The following is an 8,118-nucleotide window of genomic DNA, read 5'->3' on the forward strand; positions in this document are numbered from 1 at the left end:
GCCATAGGCACTAGGGCCCACAGTTGGTGGAAGAGCCACAGAACCTGAAGGAACCTTGTGGAGGGCAATGGAAGACAATAGTATAACACAGGCAAAATTTGAACCATATGACACCAAGCCTTACAATAACACAAGGAGAGGGGACCCCAAGGATGACTGACGTTGAATTTCTTGCCAAAGAAGCAGAATTCAAACCAAGTCAAAGAAAGCAAATATGGTAAACATTTTTCTGAGTTTTCAGACTAAGATTCATGTTTGATACACTTGTTATGTGTTCCTTTATCCCTGACCATTTTATAAACGGAGCAAAACCCATTACATCCGTTTTTCCCTTGTTTTGTAACACACCAATTAGGTCCATACTTAAGTACAGCACTACATCAACAAATATCTAGAATATTACACAGCAAGTCATGACTTCTGCACCTTCCCATTCTAGCCCCATTAAAAATATATAACATGTAATTGAATCTACAAAATTATTAAACACTATTGCCTCTGCAACTTTAGCATTTGGAATAAAAAAACTCGTAGGCAAAATACGACAATCACTAAATTCTTTGTTAAATGGCTTAATCTGAAGCCCTCTAGTTCTATAATCCACAATTAAACATACTGTCCTCGCATGGCTTCCAAGACATTCTCCTGGTTTTCCTCCAATCTCAACAGCTTTTCTTCCTCAATCTTGTTTGTTGACTTCGTTGTATTTCTGAATTAAAGAGCCAAGTGGGGCTGGGTGCAGTGGCTCACCCCTATAATCCCAGCACTTTGGGAGGCCAAGACAGGCGGATCACGAGGTCAGGTGTTCAAAACCATCCTGGCCAACATGGTGAAACCCCATCTCTACTAAAAATACAAAAATTAGCCAGGCGTGGTGGCGCGTGCCTGAAATCCCAGCTACTCAGGAGGCTGGGCCAGGAGAATCACCTGAACCCAGGAGGCAGAGGTTGCAGTGAGTCAAGACCGTGCCACTGCACTCCAGCCTGGACAACAAAACAAAACTCTGTCTCAAAAAAAAAAAAAGAAAACAAATGAGCCAAGTGCCCCAAGCTCTGGTTCTCTTCTAACTACTTTAGAAATCTTAGTCAATCTCCGAGCTTTAAATATCATCTATATGGTGATAATTTACAAATTTGTATCTCCAAGCGGGATCTCTCCCCTAACTCCAGATTTGTAAAAAACCAGGATGCCCACCTGACACCTCAAGTTGAATGTTTACCAAGTATCTCACACTTAACATGTCCAAAACTGAATTTCTATTTAGAATTTCTTATTTCTGAGCCACAGTTTTCTCATCTACAAATTGAAGGGATTAAACTACTAAGAGCCACAAAACTCTTCAATGAAATGTTTATTCCTTTCATCACTGCCCTGAAAGTCTACCACCCTACAACAGACTTGACGCCATGGCAACCCATAAGCTGATTAACTATTCAGATCTTGCTATGAAAATGACATAAGTACAAAACTTTTGCAATCATTAAGTATCTTTTGAAAGTCCTAAATCTGTGTGAAATTGTATGTAAATAATCAATAATTGATTTCAAAACTGAGCTGCCATTCCTATAAAGAGGTCATTATTATCTATGGCATCTGTATCAAATGAGTAGATGTGAACTAAACATACTGTACACTTCCCAGGAATTTGTGGATAAGTTGGACAAAGTAAAATGAAGTTAAATAAGACCTGCCTGGGTGGCCTTGGCCTTATCAGCACTATGCCTTATGTGACTGAGGTAATTGCCCTCTACAACTACAACTAACTTCATTCCAACCAAACCTAAGTTTTCAAAATGTAACAAATTTAAATGTTAAATTTTAATCTGTCATGGCTACATTAATTAGAAAAAAACTATAATAAGTTACACAATTCTAATGGTCTTGTTTTCTTTTAAACCACTAGATGATTAGTAATCCACTAACTAGAATGAAAGAAGATCTAGAAGACAAAAAGTTAACTTACATTGTGTCAAATCTAGCATGAAACAAATTAACGCTCTTTCTGTTTTCATCTTGTCATCTCAGGAGGAATTCGCTCTTTACATACTTACTCTGTCTGCACACTTCGGTTCCTCAGTCATAACAAGAAAGTGAGGGGGAGTAATATAGACATGTCTTGAGCTTACGTAGAACCTATCTTAAAGCATAGTTCCTTTACACAGTTTGAGACATCCCAGGTCAATCATGGATGTACCTTAAATCACAATCCCAAACAAAACTAATGTTAACAGCCTAGGACAGTATTTACCAAAGGTTTACCATGTACTCAGAAATATGAAGAGATGTAACTAGACAAAACACTGTCCCTGTGCTCAGAAAACCTGCAATCTAATTGGATGAAAGACCAGTTTTCTTAAACATGTATGGAAATGGAACAATTTACTCCAAAAATGCACATCAACTCAGAATTTAAAAAATAACAAGTTTTGCAAGAACTATGAACACACTACTTCATCCAGAATTTAATTTCATTACCCTATCCATTCTCTGTTCACACAGTGAAGAGATCCACCCCAATTTACAAAGGGTCGTTACCATATTTAGCCCACTAAAGGCCATCTTTTTATCAAATTCTGTGTTATCTGTGTGACAGAGGAAGGAGAGATAGAAATCTGGAACTTTCAGATAATCAGCAAGTTATGATATGAAGAAAGCAAAAAGCTGCAAAAAGCAAGCAAAATCAAACGGATGAAATAGTCCAAGGCACAGTAGCTCATGAGGTCAGGAGTGCAAGACTGGCCTGGCCAACACAGTGAAACTCCGTCTCTACTAAAAGTACAAAAATTAGCTGGGTGTGGTGGGGGGCACCTGCAATCCCAGCTACTCAGGAGGCTGAGGCAGAAGAATTGCTTGAATCCAGGAGGCGGAGGCTGCAGTGAGCCGAGACTACACCACTGCACTCCAGCCTGGTGACAGAGAAAGACTCCATCTCAAAAAAAAAAAAAAAAAGGAAAAAAAAATGTACTATACTCGTAAAATGTGCGTTTGAGCCCCTCTCCCTCTTATCTCTGAAATACTAGCCAAATCCTTAGGACCCAAGCCTCTCATCTGAAAAAGAAATGGGGACAATAATGCCTTACCTATCTTTAAGTGGGGGTCTAAAACTGATTACTTCAAAACCCAAATCCTGTAATTAACATCACGAACGTCTGCCAGCTTGAAATAACATCAACTTAAGTTTCGTATGTCTCTACCTATCTATCTGAGATAGAATCTCGCTCTGTTATCCAGGCTGGAGTGCAGTGGCATGATCCTGGCTCACTGCAACCTCCACCTCCCGGGTTCAAGCAATTCTCCTGCCTCCCAAGTAGCTGGGACTACAGGCACGTGCCACCACATCCAGGTAATTTTTGTATTTTTGAAAGAGACAAGGTTTCACTATGTTAGTCAGGCTGGTCTCAAACTCCTGACCTCGTGGTCCACCTGCCTCGGCCTCCCAAAGTGCTGGGATCACAGGCGTGAGCCATCATGTCCAGCCTCCATTTTTATGAGTAAGAATCTGTGCCAGCCAAGCGTGGTGGCTCACGCCTGTAATCACAACACTTTGGGAAGCTGAGGTGGGCAGATCACAAGGCCAGGAGTTTGAGACCAGCCTGACCAACCTGGTGAAAACCCATCTCTACTAAAAATACAAAAAAAAAATTAGCCAGGCATGGTGGCTCGCACCAGTAATCCCAGCTACTCAGGAGGCTGAGGCAGGAGAATCACCTGAACCCAGGAGGCAGAGGCTGCAGTGAGCCAAGATCGCGCCATTGCACTAGAGCCTAGGTCACAGAGCGAGACTGTCAAAAAAAAAAAAAAGATTCTGTGCCTTCAGGAGAGGTGAAATATCTCATCCAGGGTCACAAAGATAGGAATTGAACCCCAGTTCTAACGCCAGTGCCCTCACGCTAATGCACCACAACCTTCCAGGATTATAAACGCATTGTCCAAGAATATCAGGTTAGAAAACGGACTAGCTGCCACTGACACTACCTCCTAAACAAGTACCAAAATGTCTGCTTCTCTCCAGACTCCCCTGCTATACCCTTATTCCAAGCCACCATTATTTGTCACTTGGATTACTGCAGAGATTAAGTCATCTTGTGCTTCCACTCTATCCACCATCCCTACACAGAAAAAAATTAAAACTTCTCAAACTTACTTACAAATCTTTTGAGTGACTTTCTTTCTGTTCCTTTTACAAGTCAAGATTATTCTCCCTTTAGGGGCTTTGTATTAGAAATCTCCTCTGCCTAGAATGTTGTTTCCCCAGATTTTCCACAGGTCATTCTTGTCACTGAGATCTCAGTTTAAATGTAACCTCCTCACAAAGATTTTCTCTGACCACTCAGGCATTCTCCATCACATCACCCTACTTTAATTTTCTGCATAGCACTTATCATTTTCTGATATTTCTTCTGCTTGTCTTTCCATACTAGAGTGTAAATATAACACAATTAGCAAAGACTTTGTCTTGTTCTCAGGTGTATCCCAACATCTAGTATGTGTGCTTTCTAACACACTTAATATTGAACAGGTTGTTCTTCCTCATCTGCATACTTCAGCTATACCACAGCCCTGTGGTTCCCTAAATATGACATATAATTTTCATGTCTCCATGCCTTCACTCATAAGAGGATGCTTGCTACTCCTACTCCCCATTCTTTTTTTTTTTTTTTTAATACCCCTGCAACAGGTGGGGAAGTGGAGGCCTCTGGTCCCAGAGAAGCTGGGTTCCTGCCCTCAGTCTCACACCCAGGCACGGCTGGGCTGTGACTGGAGGTCCCACATAGCTTTGCTTCAACCTGGTAAGTGCTGCCCAACCTGGCAAAGTCAGGAGACCCCAGGCCGAGGAACATCTGAGGTCACAAGAGCCAAATGGGAAGCAAGTACCCAAGCATCTGCCTCCCAGGTAGCTCTGACCCCAACCCCACTGCTGTCCTCACCGCTGGAGGCACCACCTCCTCCCTTGGGAAAGTATCCTGGAGCACCCTCCCTTGAGGTCTCGGGCCCACGACCAAGCCTGGTGTTTCCGGCAGTCCAACCCTAACTACCCCCAGCGTTCCTTATCCCTCCGCCTGTCCAACTACCCCAGGGGGCCCCTGGGTTCCTTCCAGCAGCAGCCTGGCGTGTGGAAGTCAGAGTTCTGAGGTGAGTGTGATCTGTGTCCCCAGCTCAAGCCCTCACTAGCAGACCTGGACCTACTCCCCACTCTTCTCCAGTTTTATATACCTAGAAGCCTGATACTCCTTCTTAAAGGACCAGCTCAAATGTTCCCGCCTCCGTAAATCCTATCCTGACCAACCCCAATCTCACACTAAATAAATTTAATCCTTTTTTCCCCCCCGCTTTTTTTGAGACAGTCTTGCTCTATCACCCAGGCTGGAGTGCAGTGATGCGACCTCGGCTTACTGCAAACTCCACCTCCCTGGGTTCATGCAATTCTCATGTCTCAGCCTCTCAAGAAGCTGGGGTTACGGGCATGTGCCACCACGCCCAGCTAATTTTTGGTTTTGAGTACAGATAGAGTTTCACCACGTTGGCCAGGCTGGTCTCGAACTTCTGGCCTCAAGTGATCCACCTGCCTCAGCCTCCTAAAGTGCTGGGATTACAGGCGTAAGCCACCGTGCCTGGCCTTTAATCCCTTCTTTACCACTTCAAAACAAACTTCTAATAGTTCTTAGTTTAGTGGATTATAATTTGTTTCTAACATTCAACTGTGAAAAATTCATTATGTCCCTAAACAGTATCTGCATACAACAGCTGCTTACTAATCCTTTAGTCAATAAAAAGCAACTTAATATTCTGCTGGTATCGAAAGATAGGATTCCACAAAAAGTTTAGTTAGTTCTGAAAACTGAACTAGTTCTCCCTTAAAAATAAACTTTAGTGGACGGGCACGGTGGCTCATGCCTGTAACCCCAGCACTTTAGGAGGCCGAGGCAGGTGGATCACCTGAGGTCAGGAGTTCGAGACTAGCCTGACCAACATAGTGAAACCCCATCTCTACTAAAAATACCAAAAATTAGCCAGGTGTGGAGGCGGGCACCTGTAACCCCAGCTACTCAGCAGGCTGAGGCAGAAAGTACACTTGAACCCAGGAGGCAGAGGTTGCAGTAAGCCAAGATTGCACCACTACACTCCAGCCTGGGCGACAAGAGCAAGACTCCGTCTCAAAAAAAATAAAAAATAAAAAAATAAACTTCAGCTCCATGAAATACCAAAAAGTGATGTAATTACCCACCACAAATAAAAAAGGATTTAGAAGTAGTTTATTTAAAAATCACAGAAGTGATGTCTTCAGAATTCCACTCACAAGTGTGTTGTTGCAACTTATTCTGCAATACTGAGAGAACCTTTTCTTCTGTTGCAGAATAGAGATAATTTCTTCATATATCCAGGGAATGCTGCCTTGCAATAAATCAACTTACAATTGAGAATAATTATAGTCATGGCCTGCAAAACCATGTGTCAATCAAAGACAGACTGAATATATGACAGTGGTCCCATAAGATTATAATGAAGCTGAAAAATTTGCCTCGTGACGTCGAAGCCAACATAATGTCATGGCACAACACGTTACTCACATGTTTGCAGTGATGCTGGTGTAAACAAACCTACTATGCTGGCAGTCTAAATATGTGTAGCACATAAAATTATATAAAGTGCTGATCCTAAGTATGTTACTAGTTTGTTTGCTATATTTTTTATTGTTATTTTACAATGTTACACCTACCTACTTTAAAAAAAAAAAAAAGTCTACTGTAAAGATGCCCAGGCAGGTCCTTCAGGAGGTCTCCCAGGAGAAGACACTGTTATCATAGATGATAGCTCTATGCATGTTATTGCCCCTTAAAGACTTTCCAGTGGGAGATGTACAGGTGGAAGACAGTGATACTGATGATCCTGACCCTGTGTAGGCCTAAGCTAATGTGTGTCCTAGTTTTTAACAAAAAGCTTAAAATAGAAAAAAACTTATAGAGTAAGGATATAAAGAAAATATTTTTGTGCAGCTATGTGATGTTTGTGTTTTAAGTGTTACTATAGAAGCCTAAAGATTTTTTAAAAATTAGAAATTTATAAAGTTAAAAAGTTACAACAAGCTAAGATTATTTTTGAAGAAAATTTTTAAATAAATTTAGTGTAAAGTGTTCACTGTAGTCTACAGTCGTGTACAGTAACGTCCTTGACACTCATTCACCACTCATTCACTCACTGAGTCACCTAGAGCAACTTCCAGTTCTGCAAGCTCCATTCATGGTAAGTGCCCTATATAGGTGCACCATTTTTTAGCTTTTATACCATATTCTTACTGTGTTTTTTCTACATTTATTTATGTTTACACTCACAAATACTTACATTGTGTTAGAAAAACATGACAGTATTCAATACAGTAACATGCTATACAGGTTTATGGCCTAGGAACAAGAGGCTATACCCCATGGCCTACTGCATAGAAGGCTATACCATCTAGGTTTTGTCTAAGTAGACTCTATATGATGTTCACACAATGACAAAATCACCTAACAACGCATTGCTCAAAACATTTAAGCAACGCGTGACTGTGCACTGCTAAAGCTAAGTGCATTTCAACAAAGGCTGCAGGGACAATTAGCCACATGAAAAAAACTGAGTTGGACCTCCACCTCACATTATACACAAAGCTTAACTCAAAATGATCAGAGACCTAAATTTGAGAGCTAAAACTAAAAAATCTATGTTTTCTATGTTTCATCTATGTTTCACTTAGATGAAAACATAAACTGTCATGATCCTGGGTTAGGCAAAAGCACAAGTGACAAAAGAAAACATAGATAACTGGACTTCATCAAATTTTAAAGCCTTTCGTGCTTCAAAGAACGCCACAAAGAAAATGAAAAGACAACCCACAGACAGAAAACATCTACAAATATAGGTAAGGGAATTGCATCCAGAATACATAAAGAACTCTTGTAAAAAATCACCAACAAAAAGACAACTCAAATGAAAAATGGGCAAAAGACTGAAATAAACATTTCTCTAAACAAGATATGCAAATGGCCAATAAGCATATGAAAAGATGCTCAACATCATTAGTCATTAGAGAAATGCAAATAAAAACTAGGAGATGCTGTCCCACTAGAATGGCAATTCAAA

The sequence above is a fragment of the Cebus imitator genome, unplaced genomic scaffold (genome assembly GCF_001604975.1).
Source record: "Cebus imitator isolate Cc_AM_T3 unplaced genomic scaffold, Cebus_imitator-1.0 Scaffold235, whole genome shotgun sequence".
Taxonomy (NCBI): Eukaryota; Metazoa; Chordata; class Mammalia; order Primates; family Cebidae; genus Cebus; species Cebus imitator.